This window comes from Cricetulus griseus, chromosome 2 (assembly GCF_003668045.3).
Source record: "Cricetulus griseus strain 17A/GY chromosome 2, alternate assembly CriGri-PICRH-1.0, whole genome shotgun sequence".
NCBI classification, from domain to species: domain Eukaryota; kingdom Metazoa; phylum Chordata; class Mammalia; order Rodentia; family Cricetidae; genus Cricetulus; species Cricetulus griseus.
In genome coordinates this window covers 133,198,220-133,222,969 of record NC_048595.1, presented here as the reverse complement: position 1 = coordinate 133,222,969, position 24,750 = coordinate 133,198,220, and positions in this window count along the sequence as shown.

The following is a 24,750-nucleotide window of genomic DNA, read 5'->3' as shown; positions in this document are numbered from 1 at the left end:
GCAATGACTAGTTTCAAGTCATCTTGGGACAGCTAGTATTATTTCAGAAGAGGATACTTCAACTTAGAAAATGTCTCCACCAGATTGTTCTGTGAGGAATCCCGGTTACATTTTCTTGATGATTGATGTGGAAGGTTTCTAGCTCACTGTGAGCAATAACATCCCTGGGCTAGTGGTCCTAGGTTCTATAATAAATCAGACAGAGGAAACCATGAGGAACAAGCCAGTAAGCAAAGTACTCCATGGCCTCTGCATCAGTAACCTGTCTCTAGGTTATGATCTAGTTTAGTTCCTGTCCTGACTTCCCTCAGGAACTATACGCTGAAATAAACTTTTCCTTCTCCAAGATGTTTTTGGCCATGGTATTTTACACTAGCAATAGAATCCCTATTTAAGACAAGCTCTTTCTTTCTCAAATTGATTGGTCATTGTGTGTTACCGAGATAGTTGGTGCATGAACATGGAACCTGAAACTGAAGCAAAGTAAAGTTTCATGCAATAGCCAATTTTATTCAGAGCATTAGAAAATATTTATATTCTGGTGATCTCCTGAGGGTTAAAAAATGTCACATGAATGTAGGCTTGTTACAGTCATGAGTACCACCTGTGCTTGGAAACATTACCTGAATAATAATGATGTCAACCCACTCCTGTTTACTGCACCTGGCAGGGGCATGAAAACACATTTCAAGAACATCCCATGTCAGGGGGGAGCAAAGGTTACAAGATTCTCATCTTGTTTTCTAGGAGTTTTCTTATGAGCTCTCAGAATTTTCCTCACACAGCTTCATTCATAGACTCCTGCTCACATAGCAAGTATCTTGACCCACCCACTGAGCCATCTCACCAACCCCTCCAGTGTTTTTATTTGACTAATTTCCAGCATTTCAGTTCAGTTCTTTTAAGAATTTCTATTTCCTTGTTGAACTCCCTCTATGTTTTTAAATTTCTCTCTCATATTGATGACGTTTTATCTACTTTGTTCACTTTCTATCTAGGACCTTGATCGTTTTCTTTGCATCATTTCTGCATGTTTCAGTCATTGATGTGACAAATGATTCTTTTCCAAAGACTGAGGTCTTTTTTCTAGAATATCAGCCATTTCATTATGTTTGGTACCAGAATTGAGGCTTTGTGAGTGTGTAGATATGTCAGAGCAATCTAGTTTTTATTTATATACATGCCGAAGTTGGGAATTCTTCAATTCTTGTGTTTTCTTCATCTGTTGTGGTGGATGTGTCCTTTAGTTTTTATTTTTTCCACTATTTTTGTTTGTTGTGTTTTATATTGTATTCTGGAGGGTATTCTTCATCTGAATTTATATTCTCCACTTTGTTTTGTTTTGTTTTTCAAGACAGAGTTTTACTGTGTAACCTTTTCTGCCCTGGAACTCACTGTGTGGATCAGGTTGGCCTCAAACTCACAGAAATCGGCCTGCCTCTGCCTCTGGAATCCTGAGACTAAAGGCATGTGCCGCCACCACCTATATTCCCCCACTTTTGTATTTAAGGCAGAACTCAACTTCCATAGCAGAAACATTAGTTTAATCCAATTGTTAATATGCAATTGAGGAATTAGTATACTTTGACACTGGATGTTCCTTTCCAACCTGGAAAAGGTCTTCTTTTTCAGCTTTTTCCTGCTGATTTCCCACAGTTCTTACCTGAAAGTCCCTGTATCCCATGAGACTATGCTAGGTTGGAGCATGCTTATGTTCCTTTGGCTCTTGCTTGCCTAGTCAGGGACAGACACAAGGTTTTCCATGTTCTTCAGGCTAGGCACTTCAGGGTGTTCACAAAGAACCGCCCTTTTAGCACCCCATACTACATTTCTTCCACGGCCTCCATGGCCAGTACCTTGGCCATCCACCTGCTTGAAGGGCACTCAGCTCCTGTTGACTTCTCTGTAGCCTTGCTCTATGTCCTAATTATGGTTCCTACAGCACGAATTATGGGGAACAGCAGAAATGAGTGAGTAAAACCCTGAGTTAATGCATAAGGTTGGCATGGGCATGACCATGTCAAGGACTTCAAGGTCTTTGACCCATAGGAAATTGGCAAAGCTGATCCTCACATTGGTCAGGTTCAGAAAGGCAAAGCCGTCCTCTCTCCAAGTGGTAGTGTTTAGAGACAGTTGGTCAGTGTGGGCAAAACCAAGCAATAACAGCTTCTTCCTCTCAGATATTTACAGCCTGATGCTGCTCACTTACAGAGACTTCTTACCAAGACTAGCCAACCCCTTCCCCTCTGCTGTATATAATTAACATGCTAACTTTCCAGGTCATTAATAGCTATGGCTCCATCTGAGTGAATACTGCATCTGAACCTAGCTTTTCTGTATATGTGTCTGTCCTTTCTTCAATTCCTAGTCACCCTGCTCAAGGTTCTCAGACACAAGCTGCTGCAGGTAACAATAACCCATGGAGATTGCCATGTGGAATTTACCTGTTTTAATGCACTACTTATAGTTATGTCATAATTGGTATGTAGAGCCATTAAAATGTTTTATTAAATATTTCAAGAAAGAGTTGGTAATAGCAAAAAGAAAATGGTCATACATCTTACATTAATAATGAATGCTAGTGCTAAATAATAACTGCTGTTTGATTCTTCAAAATCTCCATCTCCCAATAAATACTGCTCCAGCTATAATAAAAAGAAAATTATCATAATATTTGTATATGCCCCCAAATCAGCAACATTTCATCAATATTACCTTCATACCAAATATAAAATTAACTTTTATTTCACTTACCAAGATAACATCGTGCAATGGATCTCAATAGAAACCAATAATTTCAGAATAAACATACTCATTCTCCACATCTAATGATACCTGCTGTGTTTCTATTGATATTCTTTCACATATATATCCCTTATCCATATAATAACATGTCTGAAGTGATTTTCTTTACTTCTAATTCCACTATTGAGAGGTAGCTAACATTCACTGTTCTATTAAACATTTGCAGATACAAATTATAAAAAGCATAGGCAAAAAAGATATTAAAAATAAGAATCAAAAAAATAAGAATCAAAATTATCCAACAGTTACTGCATATCCACATGTTCTTCAAGGTTTTGAGTGCCCTAATCATGATGAAATGTTCACTTTTCACCTAATAGTATAAATGAAGTTAATAGAACTATCTTAAAACTGGACAAAGTGGTTTTAGAATGTATCCTTTTACATAAGTGTAGACAGTGGCAATTCTGTTCTTCTTGTGCCACATGTAACTCAGTTTGTGAGAACAGCATGACTTACAAGGCTGCACAGATCTTAAACAGTGACAGTGGGACCATGCCCTCTGCAGGAAATTCTAGGAAAGAGTTCTCTGGATGCCTCCTGCAAGCTATGGCAGCCACAATGATCATCTAGAGATGACCTAGGGTCTGGTCAGCTGACATTGAATGATTAACTTTGGTGTCTTTCCTATATCATACTTTACGAAGTAGGAAATATTGGCCAAAACTAAAACTAAAAGTAACTAGATGAAAAGCATCCTTAATGGCCAACAGATTTCTGCTGCTCAGGTACAGACCACACCAGTCAGAAGAATAGGTGAATGACCTGCCTGCCAGCTGAACTGTCCCACTACCAAGATTTGGTTCCCAAAGACCCATCCCATTCCACCATCTCACTCCCTACCCTGTGACTGCCTGCTACCCCCAATGCCAGCTGATTTCTGCTGCTCAGATGCAGGCCAAACTTGTCAGAAAAGCAGGTGCAGGCCACACCAGTCAGAAGAAGAGAGATCCACTGCTGCACCTGAGGCCAAACTAACTGCCACAAAGTCCAGCCCCCAACTTGGACAGAGACTTCCTCCTGGATCAGAGGTCAAGAAATCTAGGCCACAAAGATCAGAAGCCCAAAAAGGAAACAAAATCCAAGGAACAAATATCCAACAAATACAAATGCAGAAATCAACACCTAGACCTATAATCATCTCAAGCCCAGATGCCTCAATGCCAAACTAAAAACACAATAAAAAGGGCATATGTCATATCCTATGAGAGCAAGACCTAAAAATTCCAATGTAACCAAAGTATAAGAAAACAACCACAAATCAACTTTATGAAGATAATAGAAGTCCTTAAAGAGGAAATGAAAAAAAAAAACCCTTAAATAAATTAGAGAAAAGTTGAACAAAATATTGGAGGAAACCAATAAATCCCTTAAAGAATGCCAAGCAAGAAAAACAAACAGGGGAAGGACACTGTTCAAGACACAAATATCAAAATAGAAGCAATAAAGAAAACACAAACTGAGGGAATTCTAGAAATGGAAAATCTGGGTAAGCAAACAGGAACTACAGATGAAAGCATCACCAACAGAATACAAGAGATGGAAGAGAGAATCGCTGGCATTGAAGATAAGATAAAATAGATTCATTGGTCAAAAAATAATGTTAAATCTAAAAAAATTACTAAAACAAAATACTCAGGAAATCTGGGACAATATGAAAGACCAAACCTAAGAATAATAGGAATAGAAGAATGAAAAAAATCCAAGCTCAAACCTAGAAAATATATTTAGCAAGATCATAGAAGAAAATTTTCTTAACCTAAATAAGGATATGCCTATAAATGTACATGAAGCTTACAGAAAATCTAATACATTGGGACAGAAAAGAAAATACCCTCACCACATAAGATTAAAAACAGTAAATGTACAGAAAAAGAAAGAATATTAAAAATCTGCAAAGGAAAAAGGCTAAGTAACATAAAAGCAGACATATTAGAGTTGTGCCTAACTTCTCAACTGAGACTCTAAAATCTAGAAGGGAATGGAGGGAAATGTGGCAGACTCTAAGAGACCACAGATGCCAGACTAAAATACTCCCAGCAAAACTCTCAATCACTATAGTTAGAGAAAACAAAGTATTTCTTGACTAAATCAAATATAAACAATATCTTTCTACAAATCCAACCCCACAGAAAGTTTAACTACACTCACAAAAGCACAGGCAATAAACCATTTCACAACAGCAAAACACAAAGAATGGAAACACACATACACACATAAACACACACACACACACACACACACACACACAAAACAACAACAACAACAACAACAAAATAGCAGGAAATAGCAATCATTGGTAAATAATCTCTCAATATCAATGGACTCAATTCTCCAATAAAAAGACACAAGTTAACAGAATGGATATGAAAACATGATCCATCCTTGTGCTGCATACAAGAAACACACCTCAACATATAATATAGACATTACCTCAGAGTAAAGGGTTGAAAAAGATTTTCCAGCAAATGGACCTAAAAAGCAAGCTGGTATAATTATTTGAATATCTGACAAAATATACTTCAAGCCAAAATTAATAAAAGAAATGAAAAATAACATTTCATGTTCATCAAAGAAATAATACACCAAGACAAATGGAATATTTTAGCATCTATGCCCCAATTGCAAGGACACACATGTTTGTAAAAAAAAATTTCTAAAGCTTAAATCAGACATCAAACCTCACATAATAATAGTGGGAAACCTCAATATACCACTCTCACCAATGGACAGGTCATCAAAACAAAAACTAAAAAGATAAATAATGAATCAAATGAACCTAACTAGAGAACATTTTGTCCAAGCAAATTAGACAAAAACTAACTAAAAGACACAGAGAGAACATCTAAATAACAAAATCAGTCACAAAAAGGAGGACATAACAACAGACACTGAGGAAATCCAGAGAAATAATAAGTCATACTTCAAAAATCTGTACTCCACAAAATCTGAAAATCTAAAAGAAATGGACAATTTTCTTTTTTTTCTTTTTTTTCTCTATTATTATTATTATTAATTCAAGTTAGGGAACAAGCTTGTTTCACATGTAATTCCGTCTCCCTCTCCCTCCCCTCACCCCCATTCCTTCTCCCCCACTTCCAATCTACCCCCCACCCCATCCACCCACCACTCCCCAGGCAGGGTAGGGCCCCCAACCGGGGCTCCACCAAGTCCACCAAATCTTCCTGTGCTGGGCCTAGGCCCCTCCCCATGTGTCCAGAGACAGAGCACATCCCTTCAAGTGGGATGGGCTCTCAAAGTCCCACACACACACCAGGGCAAAATGCCAGTCCACCTCCGGAGGCTCCCAGGAGTGCAGGGGCCTCCCCATTGGCATCCATGATCAGGGGGCTGGATCAGTCCCGTACTGGCCTCTCAAAAAGCGTCTGGGGTCGATATGTTTTCCCTTTTTCAGGCCAACTGTTTCTGTGGGTTTCTCCAACCTGGTAGACACCTTCGTTCTTCGTTCCTCCCTCTCTTCAACTAGGTTCCAGATTTCAGCTCAGTGTATTTCTGTGGATGTATGTCTCTGCTTCCATCAGCCACTGGATGAGGACTCTAGGATAGCTTAGAGAGTAGTCATCAATCTCATTCTAGGGGAAGGGCTTCTAGGCCATCCTCACCTTCACTGCCCGGACTGTCAGATCGTGTCATCCAGATCTTTCTAGTTCCAGATCTCTTCTCGGACGTATAGTGGCTCCCTCTGATATGGTATCTCTCATCCTGCTCTCTCTCCTCTATTCTTCCCCCAACTCAATATATCTGCTCCTCCATTTCTTCTCCTCTCTCTCTTCTTGTGCTCTTATTGTGGCAGCACCCACTCCCCTACCCTCATGCTCTCAATTAGCTCAGGAGTTCATGCCACTTCCCATTCCTGGGGTCCATTTATCCCTTAGAGTCATTCATGATTTCTAGTTTCTTTGGGGAAGAGGATTATAGGCTGGTAAACCTTTGCTCTATGTCTAAAAATCATATATGAGTGAGTACATACCATGTTTGTCTTTTTGTGATTGGGTTACCTCACTCAGGATGGTTTCTTCTAGTTCCATCCATTTGCCTGTGAATTTCAAGATTCCATTGCATTTTTCTGCTGAGTAGTACTCCATTGTATAAATGTACCACATTTTCTCTTCCATTTTTCAGTTGAGGGGCATCTAGGTTGCTTCCAGGTTCTGGCTATTACAAACAATGCTGCTATGAACATGGTTGAACATATGTCCTTGTTGTATGGACATGCAGTATTTGGGTATATACCCAAGAGAGGAATGGCTGGATCTTGAGGTAGATTGATTCCCATTTTTCTGAGCAACTGCCATACTGATTTCCAAAGTGGTCTTACGAGTTCACACTCCCACCAGCAATGGAGGAGCGTTCCTTCTTCTCCGCATCCTCTCCAGCATAGGTTGTCATTGGTATTTTTGATTTTAGCCATTCTGACAGGTGTGAGGTGGTATCTCAGAGTTGTTTTGAGTTGCATTTCTCTGATGGCCAAGGATTTTGAGCACTTTCTTAAGTGTCTTTCAGCCATTTCAGATTCCTCTGTTGAAAAATCTCTGTTTAGTTCTGCACCCCACTTTTTAATTTCATTGTATGGTGTTTTGGTGGCTAGCTTCTTGAGCTCCTTGTATATTTTGGAAATCAGTCCTCTGTCAGATGTGGGGCTGGTGAAGATCTTTTCCCATTCTGTGGGTGGTCGTTTTGTCTTACTGACTGTGTCCTTTGCCTTACAGAAGCTTCTCAGTTTCAGGAGGTCCCATTTATTGATTGCAGACCTCAGTGTCTGTGCTTCTGGCGTGATGTTCAGGAATCATTCTCCTGTGCCAATTTGTTCAAGGGTTATTCCCACTTTCTCTTCTAGAAGATTCAGTGTGGCTGGATTTATGGAGAGATCTTTGATCCATTTGCACTTAAGTTTCGTGCATGGTGACAGGTATGGATCAATCTGAAATTTTCTGCATGTCTGAATCCAATTGTGCCAGCACCATTTGTTGAAGATGCTATCTTTTTTCCATTGTATGGATTTAGCAGCTTTGTCAAAAATAAGGTGTTCGTAGGTGCGTGTGTTAATATCTGGGTCTTCAATTCAATTCCATTGGTCTATCTGTCTATTCTTGTGCCAATACCAAGCTGTTTTCAGAACTATGGCTCTATAGTAGAGCTTGAAGTCAGGGATGGTGATGCCTCCAGAAGATCTTTTATTGTAAAGAGTTGTTTTGGCTATCCTGGGTTTTTTATTTTTCCATATAAAGTTGAGTATTGTTCTTTCAATGTCTGTGAAAAACTGTGTTGGGATTTTGATGGGGATTGCGTTGAATCTGTAGATTGCTTTTGGTAGGATTGCCATTTTTACTATGTTAATTCTGCCTATCCAAGAGCATGGGAGATCTTTCCACTTTCTGGTATCTTCTTTAATTTCTTTCTTTAAAGTCTCAAAGTTCTTATTGTACAGGTCTTTCACTTTTTTGGTTAGTGTTACCCCCAGATATTTTATGTTGCTTGTGGATATTGTGAAAGGTGATGTTTCCATGATTTCTTTCTCATTGAGTTTATCATCTGTATACAGTAGGGCTACAGATTTTTTTGAGTTAATTTTGTATCCTGCTACCTTGCTGAAGGTGTTTATCAGCTGTAGGAGTTTCCTGGTAGAGTTTTTCGGGTCACTTATGTAGACTATCATGTCATCTGCAAATAGTGAAAGTTTGACTTCGTCCTTTCCAATTTGTATCCCTTTGATCCCCTGTTCTTGTCTTATTGCTCTAGCTAGAACTTCAAGTACAATATTGAAGAGGTATGGAGAGAGTGGACAGCCTTGTCTTGTTCCTGATTTTAGAGGAAACACTTCGAGATTTTCTCCATTTAGTTTGATGTTGGCTATTGGTTTGGTGTATATTGAGTTTATCATGTTTAGATATGTTCCTGTTATTCCTGTTCTCTCCAAGGTCTTTATCATGAAGGGATGTTGGATTTTGTCAAAGGATTTTTCAGCATCTAGTGAGATGATCATGTGGGTTTTTTTTTTTTCAGTTTGTTTATATGGTGGATTACATTGATGGTTTTTTGTATATTGAACCATCCTTGCATCCCTGGGATGAAGCCTACTTGATCATGGTGGATGATTTTTCTGATATGTTCTTGGATTCGATTAGCCAATATTTTATTGAGTATTTTAGCATCAATGTTCATGAGGGATATCGGTCTGTAGTTCTCTTTCTTAGTCTTATCTTTGTGTGGCTTGGGTATCAAAGTGATTGTAGCCTCATAGAAAGAGTTTGGCAATATCCCATCTGCTTCTATTGTGGGAACAGTTTGAGGAGTACTGGTATCAGCTCTTGTTTGAATTTCTGGTAGAATTCTGCAGTGAAGCCATCTGGTCCTGGGCTTTTTTTGGTTGGGAGGCTTTTGATGACTGCTTCTATTTCATTAGGGGTTATGGGTCGATTTAAACTGTTTATCTGATCTTGATTTAATTTTGGTAAGTGATATTTATCCAGGAAACTGTCCATTTCCATTAGATTTTCAAATTTTGTGGAGTACAGATTTTCAAAGTATGACCTAAAGATTCTCTGGATTTCCACAATGTCCGTTGTTATATCCCCCTTTTCATTTCTGATTTTGTTAATTAGCGTGCTCTCTCTCTGCCTTTTGGTTAGTTTGGATAGAGGTTTGTCTATCTTGTTGATCTTCTCAAAGAACCAACTCTTTGTTTCATTGATTCTTTGTAATGTTTTCCTAGTTTCTACTTTATTGATTTCAGCTCTCAGGTTGATTATTTCTTGGCATCTACTCCTCCTTGGTGAGTTTGCTTCTTTTTGATCTAGTGCTTTCAGTTGTTCTGTCAGTTCTCTAATGTGACTTTTCTCTAGTTTCTTCATGTGGGCACTTAGTGCTATGAACTTCCCTCTTAGCACTGCTTTCAGAGTGTCCCATAAGTTTGGGTATGTTGTGTCTGCATTCTCATTAGATTCTAGGAAGTCTTTAATTTGTTTTTTTATTTCTTCCTCAACCCAGGAATGGTGCAATTGGGTGTTATTCATTTTCCAAAAGTTTGCAGGTTTTCTGCCATTTGTATTGTTGCTGAATTCTAGCTTTAATGCATGGTGGTCTGATAAGATACAGGGGGTTATTTCAATTCCTTTGTAACTATGGAGGTTTGCTTTGTTGCCTACTATGTGGTCAATTTTAGAGAAGGTGCCATGTGGTGCTGAGAAGAAGGTATATTCTTTTGAGTTTGGATGGAATGCTCTATAGATATCCATCCGTTAACCCCAGTTGCATCATGACTTCTTTCAGATTCTTTGTTTCTTTGTTAAATTTCTTTCTGGTGGTCCTGTCTAGTGGTGTAAGGGGGTGTTGAAGTCTCCTACTATAAGTGTGTGTGGTTTTATGTGTGGTTTGAGCTTTAGTAATGTTTCTTTCACAAATGTGGGTGCCGTCGTATTTGGGGCATAGATGTTCAGGATTGAGATTTCATCTTGATGGACTTTTCCTGTCATGAGTATGAAATGCCCTTCTTCATCTCTTTTGATTGATTTTAGTTTAAAGACCAATTTGTTAGATATTAGGATTGCTACACCAGCTTGTTTCTTGAGGCCATTTGATTGGAAAATCTTTTCCCATCCTTTTACTCTGAGGTATTGTCTGCTTTGAAGTTGAGGTGTGTTTCTTGTAAACAGCAGAAGTATGGATTCTGTCTTCGTATCCATTCTGTTAGACTATATCTTTTTATGGGTAAGTTAAGACCATTGACATTTAGGGATATTAATGTCCATTGTTCGTTGGTTCTTGTTTGTTTTGGATTTATTGTTGGTGGTGTCATTGTGTGTGGATTTTGCCCTCCTGCTTCTTTTTGTGTTTGGCAAAATTAGATTATCTATTGCCTGTGTTTTTGTGCATGTAGTTATGTTCCTTGGGTTGGAGTTTTCCTTCCAGAACCTTCTGTAGTGCTGGATTTGTGGATATGTATTGTTTACATCTGTTTTTGTCATGGAATATCTTGTTTTCTCCAACTATAGTGATTGAAAGTTTTGCTGGGTTCAGTAGTCTGGGTTGACATCCATGATCCCTTAGTGCTTGTAGGATATCTATCCAAAACCTTCTGGCTTTCAGAGTTTCCATTGAGAAGTCGGGTGTGGTTCTGATTGGTTTGCCTTTATATGTTACTTGGCCTTTTTCCTTTGCTGCTCTTAATATTTTCTCTTTATTCTGTAGATTTGGTGTTTTGATTATTATGTGTCAGGGGCACTTCTTTTTGTGGTCCAGTCTGTTTGGTGTCCTGTAAGCTTCTTGTACTTTCATAGACATATCCTTCCGTAAGTTGAGGAAGTTTTCTTCTATGATTTTGTTGAATATGTTTTCTGTACCTTTGAGCAGTGTTTCTTCGCCTTCTTCTACACCTATTATTCTTAGGTTTGGTCTTTTCATGGTGTCCCATATTTCCTGGATATTTTGTGTTAGGGATTTGTTGGACTTGAGGTTTTCTTTGGTTGATGAATGTATATCCTCTAGCGAGTCTTCAATAGCTGAGATTCTCTCTTCTGTCTCTTGGATTCTATTAGTTATACTCACGTCTTTAGATCCTGATCATTTATCTAGTCTTTCCATTTCCAGCATCGCCTCATTCTGTGTTTTCTTTATTGTGTCTAATTCAGCTTTCATGCTTTGAACTGTTTCAAGAGCTTCCTTCACTTGTTTGGTTGTTTTATCTTGGGTTTCTTTAGCTTCTTTAAGAGATTTGTTTATTTCTTGAATTTTTTGGTTTGTCTTTTCCTCCATTTCGTGTAATTTTTTGCTTGCTTTTTCTTCTATTTCTTTAAGGGATTTTCTTGTTTCCTCTTTGAAGGTCTCTATCATCTTGCTGAGATAATTTTTGAGGTCCATCTCTTCTTCATGCACTATGTTGGGCTTTTCAGGTCTTGCTGGAGTGGAGTCCCTAGATTCTGGTGGTGTCATATTGGTCTTTCTGTTGTTGAGCGAGTTCTTATTCTGTCTTCTTCCCATATCTTTTTCCAGTGAGTGCAGGTAGGATCTCTCTATCTCCTCTTGTTATGCTGTAGTGTGTGTGGGCCAGGAATTCAATGTCCGAAGCTCTGGATGGTCTTGCCTCTCCTCGTAGTCTCCTCACTCTGAAGGAGTTAGGCCTCCATAGGGATCCAGTGTGTGGGGGCAGGACAGGAAGTAAGAGTGGGGTGTTTCCAGGCTCTGGGGGTTCCTCACTGCCTGGGCAGGTCTACCCCAAGCAGGAGCAGTCCCAGGGAGATCAGGATCGATGGGGCTTTGATAGGGAGTTGGGTAAGAGCGGTGGATCACTCACCTCCTGGCAGATCGGTCGCTGGGAACGGAAGGAAGAGTGGCCTGTACCCAGATTCAGGGAGCTCCTCCCTGCCTGGGCATGTCTATTTCAAGCAGGGACAAGCCTGGGGGGATCTGGGTGAATGGCACTTTGGACAGGAGTTGGGTAAAAGCAGGGGATCCCTCACCTGGTCTGTGATGAGTCGGGGGAAAGGGAAGAAAGAGTGGCCTGTACCCAGATTCAGGGAGCTCCTTCCTGCCTGGGCATGTCTGTTTCAAGCAGGGACATGCCTGGAAGGATCTGGGTGAATGGCACTTAGGACAGGAGTTGGGTAAAAGCAGGGGGTCACTCACCTGGTCTGTGATGAGTTGGCGGAAAGGGAAGGAAGAGTGGCCTGTACCCAGATTCAGGAAGCTCCTCCCTGCCTGGGCATGTCTGTTTCAAGCAGGGACAAGCCTGGAGGGATCTGGGTGAATGGCGCTTAGGACAGGAGTTGGGTAAAAGCAGGGGGTCACTTACCTGGTCTGTGATGAGTCGGCGGAAAGGGAAGGAAGAGTGGCCTGTACCCAGATTCAGGGAGCTCCTCCCTGCCTGGGCATGTCTATTTCAAGCAGGGACAAGCCTGGGGGGATCTGGGTGAATGGCGCTTAGTACAGAAGTTGTGTAAAAGCAGGGGGTCACTCCGACAATTTTCTTGATAGATACCACTCAACAAAATTAAATCAAGATCAGATAAACAATTTAAATAGCCTTATAATCCCTTGGGAAATAGAAGCAGTCATTAAATAATCACAAAAAAAAAAACAAAAACAAAAACAAAAAAACCCTCAGGGCCAGATGGCTTTAGCACACAATTGTAGCAAACTTTTGAAGAAGAGCTAATACCAATACTCCTCAAATTATTCCACCAAATAAAAACAGAAGGAACATTGTGAAATTACTTCTATGAGGCCACTGTCACCCTGGTACCCAAATTACACAAAGACTCAACAAAGAAAGAGAATTACAGAGCATTTTTTATCATGAACATTGATGTAAAACACTAAATAAAATACTTGCAAACAAAATTCAAGAATGTATCAAAAAGCTCATACATCATGATCAAGTAGGCTTCATCCCAGAGATACAAGAATGATTCAACATACAAAAATATGTCCATGTAATCCACTATATAAACAAACTAAAAAAAAAAAAAAACACACGATCATCTCATTAGATGCTGAAAAAGCCTTTGACATAATCCAACACCCTTTCATGATAATGGAGAGATCAGGGATATAAGGAATATACCTAAACATAATAAAGGCAATTTATAATAAGCTACAGCCAACATCAAGTTAAATGGAGAGAAACTCAAAGAAATTCCACTAAAATCAGGAACAAAAGAAGACTATCCACTTTCTTCATATCTATTCAATGTAGTACTTGAAGTTCCAGCTAGAGCGGTAAGACAACTAAAGAAGATCAAGGGGATACAAAGTGGAAACGAAGAAGTCAAGCATTTGATATGTGCAGATGATATGATAGCATACATAAGGGACTCCAAAAATTCTAACAGGCAACTCCTAGAGCTCAGAAACACTTTCAGGGAAGTTACTGTATATAAAATTAACAAAAAAAATCAGTAGCCCTCCTATATACAAATGACAAATGTGTTCAGAAAGAAATAGGGGGGAAAAACACCTTTCACAATAGCAAAACATAATATAAAATATCTTGGGTTAGCTCAAATCAAGCAAATAGCATAAGAACAGACACATTAATTAGTGGAATTGAATTGAAGACCCAGACCCAAACACAAAATCCTATGGACACCTGGTTTTCAGTAAAGAAACCATAAATATACAATAAAAAAAGCATCTTTAACAAATGGTGCTGGCCCAACTGGATGTCAGTATGTAAAAGAATATATATATCACCCTTCAAAAAACTCAAGTCCAAGTGGATGAAAGACCTCAACATAAAACCAGATACACTGAACCTGATAGAAGACAAAGTGGGAAATAGCTTGAACACATTGGCACAGGAGACTGCTTCTAGAACAGAACAGCACAGGCAATAAGATCAACAATTGATAAATGGAACCTCATGAAAATGAAAATCTTCTGAAAGTCAAAGGATACCACCAATAACACAAAATGATAGCCCTCAGAATGATAAAAGATTTTCACCAATTATGCATCTGAGAGAGGACTAATATCCAAAATATATAAAGAACTCAAGAAACTAGACATCAAATTTGCAGGAAAATGGATGGATCTAGAAGAAACCATTCTGAGCGAGGTAACCCAATTGCAAAAAGACAAATATGGTATGTACTCACTCATAGGCGGATTTTAGATAGAGAGTAAGGATTACCAGCCTACAATCCACACTGCCAATGAAGCTAATAAACATGGAGGTCCCTAAGAGAGACATACATGGTCCCCTGGAGAAGGGGAGAGGTTCAAGATCTGCTGAGCAAATTGGGAGCACAGGAAGTGGGGGGAAGGAGCTAGAAGAATGAAGAGAGAGGAAGAAGGATGCCAAGGACATGAGGGAGCAGAAAATATGAGTCAGGGGAAAAATACATGATAACAAGAATGGAGATATAATAGAGGGAGACACTTTTGGATTACAGAAAATCAGGCACTAGGGAAATGTCTGGAGATCTACAAAGATGACACCAGCTAACTATCTCAGCAACAGAGGAGAGGCTACCTCAAATGCCCTCCCCTGATTATGAGATTGATGACGGACTTATATGCCCTCATCCAGCAGCTGGTGGAAGTAGAAGCAGACACCCATAACTAATCACCGATCTGAACTGGAACCATGGGTTTCTGTGAGGAAACCTCAGAAATCTACAGGACCTCCTGTAGAAACCCAGTATTTATCCCTAGCCATAGGTGTGGACTTTGGGAGCCCAGTCCATATAGAGGAATACTCCCTGAGCCAAGAAACATAGGGGTGGGCCTAGGCCCTACCCCAAAGGAAATGAAAGACTCTGATGACACCCTATGGAAGGCCTCACCATCCAGGGGGAGCAGAGAAGATATGTGACAGACAAGGTTTTAGTGGGGGTGGGCAGGTAGGGGAGGACAGGTAGGAGAAGGGAAATGGGATTGTCATGTAAAACAATCCTGTTCCTAATTCAAATAAAAAAAGTTGGAAAAAATAATCCAATTAAAAATTGGATCTAAGCAGTGAATTCTCATCAGAGGAAATGAAAATGACTGAGAAATAATTAAAGAAATTTCAACATCCTTAGCCATCAGGGAAATGCAAATCAAAACAATTCTGAGATACCATCTTACACCTATCAGAATGGTAACACAAAAACACAAGGAGCAACTCATGCTGAGGAGGATGTGGATCAAGGTAAATAACCCTCCATTGCCAGAGAGAATGCAAACTTGTACAAGCTCTTTGTTTTGTTTTGTTTTTTTATTTGAATTAGAAACAAAATTGTTTTACATGTCAATCCCAGTTCCTTCTCCTTCCCCTTCTCCCCTACCTATTTAGTTTACCCCCAACTAAAAATCTACCTATCACATACAATTTCTGCTCCCCAGGGAGGGTGAGGCCTTCCATAGTGGATCATCAGAGTCTATCATATCCTTTGGGATAGGGCCCTAGGCCCACCCCCATGTGTCTTTGCTCAGGGAGTATCCCTCTATGTGAAGTGGGCTCCCAAAGTCGACACCTATGCTAGGGATAACTATTGATCTACTACAGGAGGCCGCCTGAATTTCCAAAGTCTCCTCACTGAAACCCACATTCCTGGGGTCTGGATCAGTCTCATACTGGTTTCCCAACTATCAGTCTGGGGACCAACATCTCCCCAATGTTCAGGTCAGCTGTTTCTGTGGGTTTCACCAGCCTTGTCTTGACTGCTTTGCTCATCACTCCACCTTCTCTGCAACTGGATGGCAGTTTAGTTCAGTGATTAGTTGTGGGTGTCTGCTTTTACTTCCACCAGCTGCTGGATGAAGGCTATAGGATGGCATATAAGTCAGTCATCAGTCTCATTATCAGGGGAGGGCATTTAAAATAGTCACTCCTCTGTTGCTTAGATTGTTAGTTGGAGTCATCTTTGTAGATCTCCAGACATTTCCCTAGTGTCTGATTTCTCTCTAAACCTAAAATGTCTCCCTCTATTATGGTATCTCCCTTCTTGTTTTCTTCTATTCTTCCCCAGACTCAACCTTCCTCCTCCCTCATATCATCCTCACCCCTCCTCTTCTCTCCTCCTCATTCTCCTAGCTTGCTCACAATTTGCTCAGGAGATCTTATCCCTTTCCCCTTCTCCAGGGAACCATGTATGTCTCTCTTAGTATCCTTCTTGTTTATTAGCTTCTCTGGCAGTGTGGATTGTAGGCTGGTAATCCTTTATTCTATGTCTGAAATCCACATATGAGTAAGTACATACCATGTGCAACCTCTTGGAAAATCAATATTGTGGTTTCTCAGAAAATTGGGAATAGATCTACCTCAAGACGAAGCTATACTACTTGTGGACATATACCCAAAGGAGGTTCCATACCATCACAAGAACACTTGCTCAACTATGTTCATAGACACTTTATTCATAATAGCCAGAAACTGTAGTAAACAACCTAGATGCCCCTTAAAAGAAAAATGGGTAAAGAAATTGTGGTACTGTAAGAACTCTCCTCCCCATCCCCCAGAAGCTCAGGCCTCCAGAATCTTTTTCCAGGACTGTGGTCACCCCAATCACCATGAGGAGGAGGAAACTTGATGCAAACAGCAAGAGGCTTTAATGAAAGGTGGACATTTGTATAAACGGGCTCTCCCAGCATGCAGGCTAGAGAGCAGCCCCATCCCCCAGGCACAGGTATTTTTAAAGGCAAAAACCATAAGCTTAGGGAGGGGCCTTGACTCTGTCCGTTGAATATGTGACCAGAGTCATGGGTTCCTAGGAAGCCCTTTGTCTTGAGGGGAGGCCTGGGAATCAGATAGCCTCCTGACCCCACCAGTTGTAAAACCTGCAGACCTCAGGATGTGCTAACTAATGGTAGCTATCTCTTTGTTTCACAAGGACCCTTAATTGTTAATTATTGACACATTGGCCAGTGGGGCAATCTGTTTCCTTCATGAGTCCCTCGGGGAGGGTGGCCATCTGGGAATTCTTGGTACCCAGTTATCTTATGGTCTTGTAAGGGAGAAATTGCTGGTGGCTGGTAAATTCCAGGCACTAAGTCATAGTGGTATGTTTGTTCAGTTTCTGGGCTGTATTTCTTTGCTAATTTTTAAGTCTTTCATTACATGTACACATGAAATATTACTCAGCTGTTAAAAACAATGACATTGTGAAATTTTAGGCAAATGGATGGAACTAGAAAAAAAAATCATCCTAGGTGATGTAACCTAGGTGAGGTTACCCAGAAAGACAAACATGGTGTATATTCACTTACTTATAAGTGGATTGCAGCTATAAAGTAAAAGATAATCATGCTGTGGTCTACAGAGCTGGAAAGGCTAAAAAGGAGTGATTCAGGTGGGATACAATGATTACCCCTGGAAAGGAGTAATAGAATATTTTGTGGATGGACTGGTGGCAGGTAGGGGTGGGAGCAGAAGGTATCAAGTAGGGAAGGGAAGGAGAAAAATATTGGGAGAAATGACTGGAATGGAAGGGCATTTAGGGGTGAGGTGGAAACCTAGTGCGATGGAAACTCCATGGGATCTATGAAAGAAATTCTAGCTAAAGCTCTTAATAATGGGGGACACAGAGCCTGAACTAGCCATCTTCTGTAATCAGACAAGGCCTCAAGTGGAAGGACTGGAACACTAACCCAGCCACAAAACCTTCAACATACAGCTTTTCCTGCCCACAGAGTGTTCTGAGACCAGAGCCTAGCAGAATCCTCATCAGATACTTCATTAAGCTACTGATGGGAGTAGATGCAGAGTCACATAGCCAAAGATTAGGCAGAGTTTGGCATGTCCTGCAGAGGAGGGGAAGGATCAGATGAACCAGAGGAGACAGGGGCACCATGAGAATCGGGCCCACAGAATCAAACTGACTGAGACTCATGCAGGCTTGCAGAAATCAGTCTACTATTGTCTTTGTCCTTGGACCAGAAAAAAAAAATCAGACTATATAGAAAGGTGTCACACAATTCAACTTCAGAATGCTATTAACCTAGAATTTGAATAACAAAACAAGCAAAGATGCCATTCCCCCCCTTTATTTGTTTAGGTAAATCAGTTATTAAAATATTTATTCCAAAAGTACAGGTCATAAGATAAATGGACATATTTGATCACTACTTAAATATGAAAGTCTAGACAATGCCAAAGCTGGGGCTAACACACAATGTGCCCTCAGATTTTGGCTAGACATCTATTTGACCCTGGATAGACACATTTATCGAGATTAAGACTACTTAAATGAAGGTTAAATCAGATATCTCAAAGATAACATTAAAGACAAGCAACTGAATCTTTCTGGAAACAACATAAAATCTGTGCAGCAAGGTTTATGGGGATCTTATTAAAATGTAAGTAAATGAATATACATTAAAAATGCATTTTCAGAAAATAAAGTAACCAGAACACTGGAAAAAAAATACTCAGCCACACACAGATTATTATTCAAACGTGAGTTACAAATTACAGACATCCTGAGAGGACCTATGAGTCAGTGTCATAGTACATTTTAAAAAAGGGAAGGCAGGCAAAGGAAGAAAATGAACTTCTATTTTATTTTTACCTTCTCAGTTACAAAGCTATTTTGTCTATGCTTAATAAACAAAAATTAAACAGAAACTAATAGACTTGCATAAATGCATTCTTTAAATTAATAAAAAACTGAGTATGTTCAAATTTTTCAACCATTAGTACTATAAGACCACACAAATTATAGGATTGCACATTTAATCAAGTTCCTCCTTGGAACCAAGTATAACCTGGAGACATCATCAACACTGTAGCCATTGGAATTCCATCTATTCCATATCAGGTGCAGTATCCCACTGATGCAGTGTGACTGTGAGATGTCTGCTCCAGGCTCAGTGTTTAAACACTTGGCCCTAGGTGATAATGTGATGAACCATTACATGTGGAATCTTTAAGAGGTGAGGGCTGGTTGGTGTAAGTATGGCACTAGGAGCAGATCTTGGGAGGTAATGCCTGCTTCTGGTACTAGCCTGAACCCTCTACTTTCTATATAGCCAAGAAGCTGCATGACAATCTCCCACAGTCACAGGTTTTAGCTGCTCTACCTGCCATGCCATCCCTGCCACAAGGGACTGTTTCTCCTTAGACAGTGAGCCAAAATAATCCCTTTCTGCCAAGTTGCATTTTGTCACAGAATGAGAAAAGTAACTAACACCGCATAGTTTCTCTACCCAGGCTTGACGGCATCCAGCCTTTGCTTCGAAATTTGCCCGCATTTGTTTTTTATCAGCAGTCTCAGGAAAATGTTGCCCTTGGCCAGCCTGTTAACAAATCACAAAAAGGCTGAACTGAGATGAGGGAATTTGGACTGAACAGTGAGTCTAGACACACACAACTCTGAAACCTTAGCACCTCTAGTTCCTTAGGATAATAGGGATCCTCATACTGCTATTCAGACCAAATCAAGTAAAATACTGCAGAAGGGATTTGAAAGGATAAAATATTACACAGAGTTTCATTATTACTGTTTTGTTACTATGAGATCCTCAGTTTAATTCCCTCCCCATTCTTTTGTGGGCACATTAACTGACTTGATTTAGAGAAATAGAATAAAGAGATAATTGAAAGACTTGGGGATGCAGCTCAGTTGTAACATACATATAAAGTGTGCTTGGGTCGATAGATTTCATCATCTGCACCCAAAGCAAAACAAAACAACAAAGCAATGGGTAGCTATCCAATAGTTCTCAAAACACTTAGATTTATTCATGATAAATGTGTGTCCTAAAAACAAACCAAGTTCTCTACTTAAGGGCTTCAGTGATTACAGAGCAAGATTCTGCTTCAAAAAAATATTAAAATAATAAATGGGACCTCCTGAAACTGAGAAGCTTCTGCAAGGCAAAGGACACAGTCAGTAAGACAAAATGACTGCCCACAGAGTGGGAAAAGATCTTCACCAACCCCACATCTGACAGAGGGCTGATTTCCAAAATATACAAGGATCTCAAGAAGCTAGCCACCAAAACACCAAACAATGAAATTAAAAAGTGGTGTGCAGAACTAAATAGAGAATTTTCAACAGAGGAATATGAAATGGCTGAAAGACACTTAAGAAAGTGCTCAAAATCCTTGGCCATCAGAGAAATGCAACTCAAAACAACTCTGAGATACCACCTCACACCAGTCAGAATGGCTAAAATCAAAAATACCAATGACAACCTATGCTGGAGAGGATGTGGAGAAAAGGAACACTCCTCTCTATTGCTGGTGGGAGTGAGAACTTGTAAGACCATTCTGGAAATCATTATGGTGGTTGCTAAGAAAAATGGGAATTAGTCTACCTCAAGATCCAGCCATTCCTCTCTTGGGTATATACTCAAATAATGCACGTTCATACAACAAGGATATATGTTCAATCATGTTCATAGAAGCATTATTTGTAATAGCCAGAACCTGGAAGCAACCTAGATGCCCCTCAACTGAAGAATGGATAGAGAAAATGTGGTACATTTATACAATGGAGTACTACTCAGCAGAAAAAAGCAATGGAATTTTGAAATTTGCAGGCAAATGGGTGGAACTAGAAGAAACCATCCTGAGTGAGGTAACCCAGCACAAAAAGACAAACATGGTATGTACTCAAACATGGTATGTACTCACTGATATATGAATTTTAGACATAGAACAAAGGATTATCTGCTATAATCCTCTTCACCAAAGAAACTAGGAAACATGAAGGACTCTAAGGGATAAATGGACCCCAGGAATGGGAAGTGGCAGGAACTCCTGAGCTAATTGAGAGCATGAGAGTAGAGGAGAGGGAGCTGCCAGATTGAGAGCAGGAGAAGAGGAGAGGAGTGGAGGAAATGGAGGAGCAGAAATATTGAGTTGGGGTATGAATACAGGAGAGAGACCAGGATGAGAGATACCATATTAGAGGGAGCCATTATAGGTCTGAGAAGAGATCTGGCACTAGGGAGATTTCCAGAGACCTATAAGGATGACACAAACTGACAATCCAGGCAAAGGCGGAGAGGATAACCTAAAAGCCATTCCCCTAAAATGAGACTGATGACTACTTTTTATGCCATCCTAGAGCCCTCATCCAGTGGCTGATGGAAGCAGAGACAGACATCCACAGATATACTCTGAACTGAACTCTGGAACTTAGTTGAAGAGAGGGAGGAATGAAGATCGAAGAGGTCAGTACCTGGTTGGAGAAACCCACAGAAACAGCTGGCCTGAACAAGGGATAGCACATCGACCCCAGTTGCTGTCTGGGAGGCCAGTACAGGACTGATCCAGACCCCTGAACATGGATGTCAATGAGGAGGCCTCTGCACTCCAGGGGGCCCCTGGTAGTGGATTAGTATTTTTCCCTGGTGTAAGAAGGGACTTTGAGAGCCCATCCCACGTGAAGGGATGCACTCTTGCCCTGGACACATGGGGAAGGGCCCAGGCCCAGCCCAGGATGATGTAATGGACTTTGCAGAGCCCTGGTTTAGGGCTTTACCCTGCCTGGGGAGTAGAGGGTGGATGGGGTGGGGGTAGGTCGGGGGTTGGGGAGGAGGGATGGGGTTAGGGGGAGGGACAGGGAAAGTGATCAACATGTGAAACAAGCTTGTTACTAATTTGACCTAGGAACAAGCTTGTTCCTAATACAACTTAAAATAGCAAATAAAAGTCACTATAAAACAATCTAGATAGTGTCAAATATTCTAGATGCAAACCTGTGGTTTCAGTATTTAAAGTTATAATTTGCTAATATAGAATTATTGAAATATAAGTTCATTATTGGTAGAATTTGAGTTTTTTGCATGGGCAGTTTTATTGGGGGAAGGGAGTAAGGAAAGGGAAGAGGAAGAGGGGGGGAGAAGGAGGCAAAGGTCTGCCTGCCTCTTCAGAGGAACACTGGGTAAGAGAAGAATAGAATTTGAGTTTTAGGAAAGCTTAAATATCTCTTCCTTCAAATGGATATTTTTACTAAAGTCTTTGAACAGAAAGTAGTATTTTTCCCTCAAAAATAGTAAGTTTTATTAATAATTTCTACTGGTAATCCCAACACTATGGCAGGAGGAGCACTGAGGAGGAGTTTGAGACCAGTCCATGATATGTAGTATGACCCTGCCTCAAAATACTGATATGTCTCCTGGTGCTGATCTCTGGCTTGGATATTCCTTCCTTTTTTGATGCACATGCACAGTTGTTACACACTATGACTTACAACTTTATAACTAAATTTTATAAAATATGTTCAAAGAGACACAAAACTACTCCTGATTTTGTTGGCAGCAATCAAGGCAAACAGCCTTTTTCCTCATCTCAGACAGCTTGCAGATCTTCTACCCATCATCCTATGTCATGAACATTTCATTTTCCCCTTTCTTTCACAATTGACAAAGCAGACTTTAAATTGTGTTTCACCTTGTTCACAGCTGATATTATTCCAAGGATTGAAGGCCAAATGGCAAGGTAATTGTATCACATACACAATGCCTAAGTTGCTAAGGCAGATACCACTGTGTTTCAAATAGTCTTTCTTTATGCCAAGCTTATACTAGAAATTTTTACTTCTGCTCATTTGTTCTTTGTATTTCAGTACTCTGTGAAGAAAACTGATGCTTGGCTCTGCCAATTTACAGAAAATAGTTTTGTTCTACACAATCCATTGAATTTTCTGGCCAATTGCCTTATCAAAACAGACAGCAATTTAGTAATGTTACAAGTTACCTCTCCACTCTACAATTCCATCTCTTACTTACCTGCTCTCCCAGGGTGGTGCTGATAAAGATAGTCACGAGCACTGCAAATCTTCCCACTTTTCAGACCAAGTTTCCTATTATCTTTCATGTGGATGAAAGCACTTTGCCAATGCTAATTTATTGCTCTCCTCCTAAAACAGCAAACAAGCTCTTTGACTCATGGAATTAATCATCAAATATCAAAGAAACTAGCACTTCTGAGAAACACGCTGGTTTTGCTCAAATAAAAGGAGCTTTAGTCACGTGTGACTTCCTGTACCAAATAACTGAAAACAGGATTCTAGTAATTTGACAGTGGAGGAAAGAGTAGGCTTCAAGACAAGATTTAGAGTAGCAGAAATAAACAGTCTCACATTGATAAACAAAATAAGGCCATGTCTTATAACAAATTCCTGTGATTGCAACCAAGCTCCTGCATGTCTGCCACAAGAGAGCTTGACTACATAGGACCAGGACTGTGTATAGTACACAGCACATGCAAGCATCAGTAAACATTGAATAAGAGAATCATTGTCTGAATACATACTTTTCTGAGAGACTGGATGTACTTTGGAGATGTTAAATGAGAGTGGAATCCAGCAGGGGAGAATATATTACAGTATCTTTCCAGATCACCCATCTCTTCTCCTCCACCCCTTCTCCCATAAATCAGCCTCAAAGCCAGCTTCATAAATGGCACAATCATCCCAGAGTTTGGATAAAATTGAAAATATCAATTCAGCTGCTCCAAACAGGAACTTCTTCAACATGGATTTTTTAAAATGAAATATAGAAATATTGTAATAACCCTTCATGTTTAACAAAAGCAATTAAAATAAGTTTCCTACAATAAAATTAATAAAGTCATCTTTAAATTCTGTCATCCGGGGGTGATGTGTTTGATTGGCAGGGTACTTGCTTAGTATGTATGAGGCTTTGGGTTTGATACCCAAATACCACACACGGAGAAAAGATAAGTTCTATCATCCCTATTCTGTAAGAATTGTAAGTGGAATCACAACAGGAAGGATTGGTGTGTGCTAAGATGCAATTTAGCTATCAAACTGGTAAGTTTCCTGGGTTTGGGGGGCTCAACTCTATGTAGGTTAAAGATGTGCTTTAGTTTGTGAAGCACTTAATCTATTGAAATCCCTTTACAATGTGAGGGGGTGGCATTAAAAGGGTGGATATCCATATTGTGGAATACACTCCCTGTTTACTGATGATCAGAGAGGCCATTCTGCTAGCCCAGTCTTTACAAGATACCATGTCTCCTAACTCAATTCCAGTCCCATTAATCACCATCACACTTCTCTAAGCTTAGCTACTACTGATTTCTTGCTCTCCTTTCCTTTATCACTACATGAATTGTTCTGGACATGGAAAAATATCCAGAAAGCCTGTATCCACACTATCTCAACAGCATAAAGACTTTCCAGTAAGAGGAATAGGGCAATTCAACTCCATTCAAACAAAAGGTAAGAGTCAGTTCCAGTACTAAATGAACCAGTGAAAAAGTCCTGGAGACCACACGGGGAAGGTTGTATTCTCAATTATGTCATCATGCTAGCTAACGGATCTTACAGAAGCTCAGCTCCTCTCCTACCATGGACACTGCAAGGGAGGATCAATTTTTTTCACATGACTTTTTTAATTTACATACCAATCCCATTTTCCACTTCCCTCCTTCCACTTGCCCCATATTCCCCTTATCACACCCCCCATCCACTCCTCAAAGAGGGTAAGGCTTCCCATGGGAAGTCAAGGAAGTATGGCATATCTCTTTGA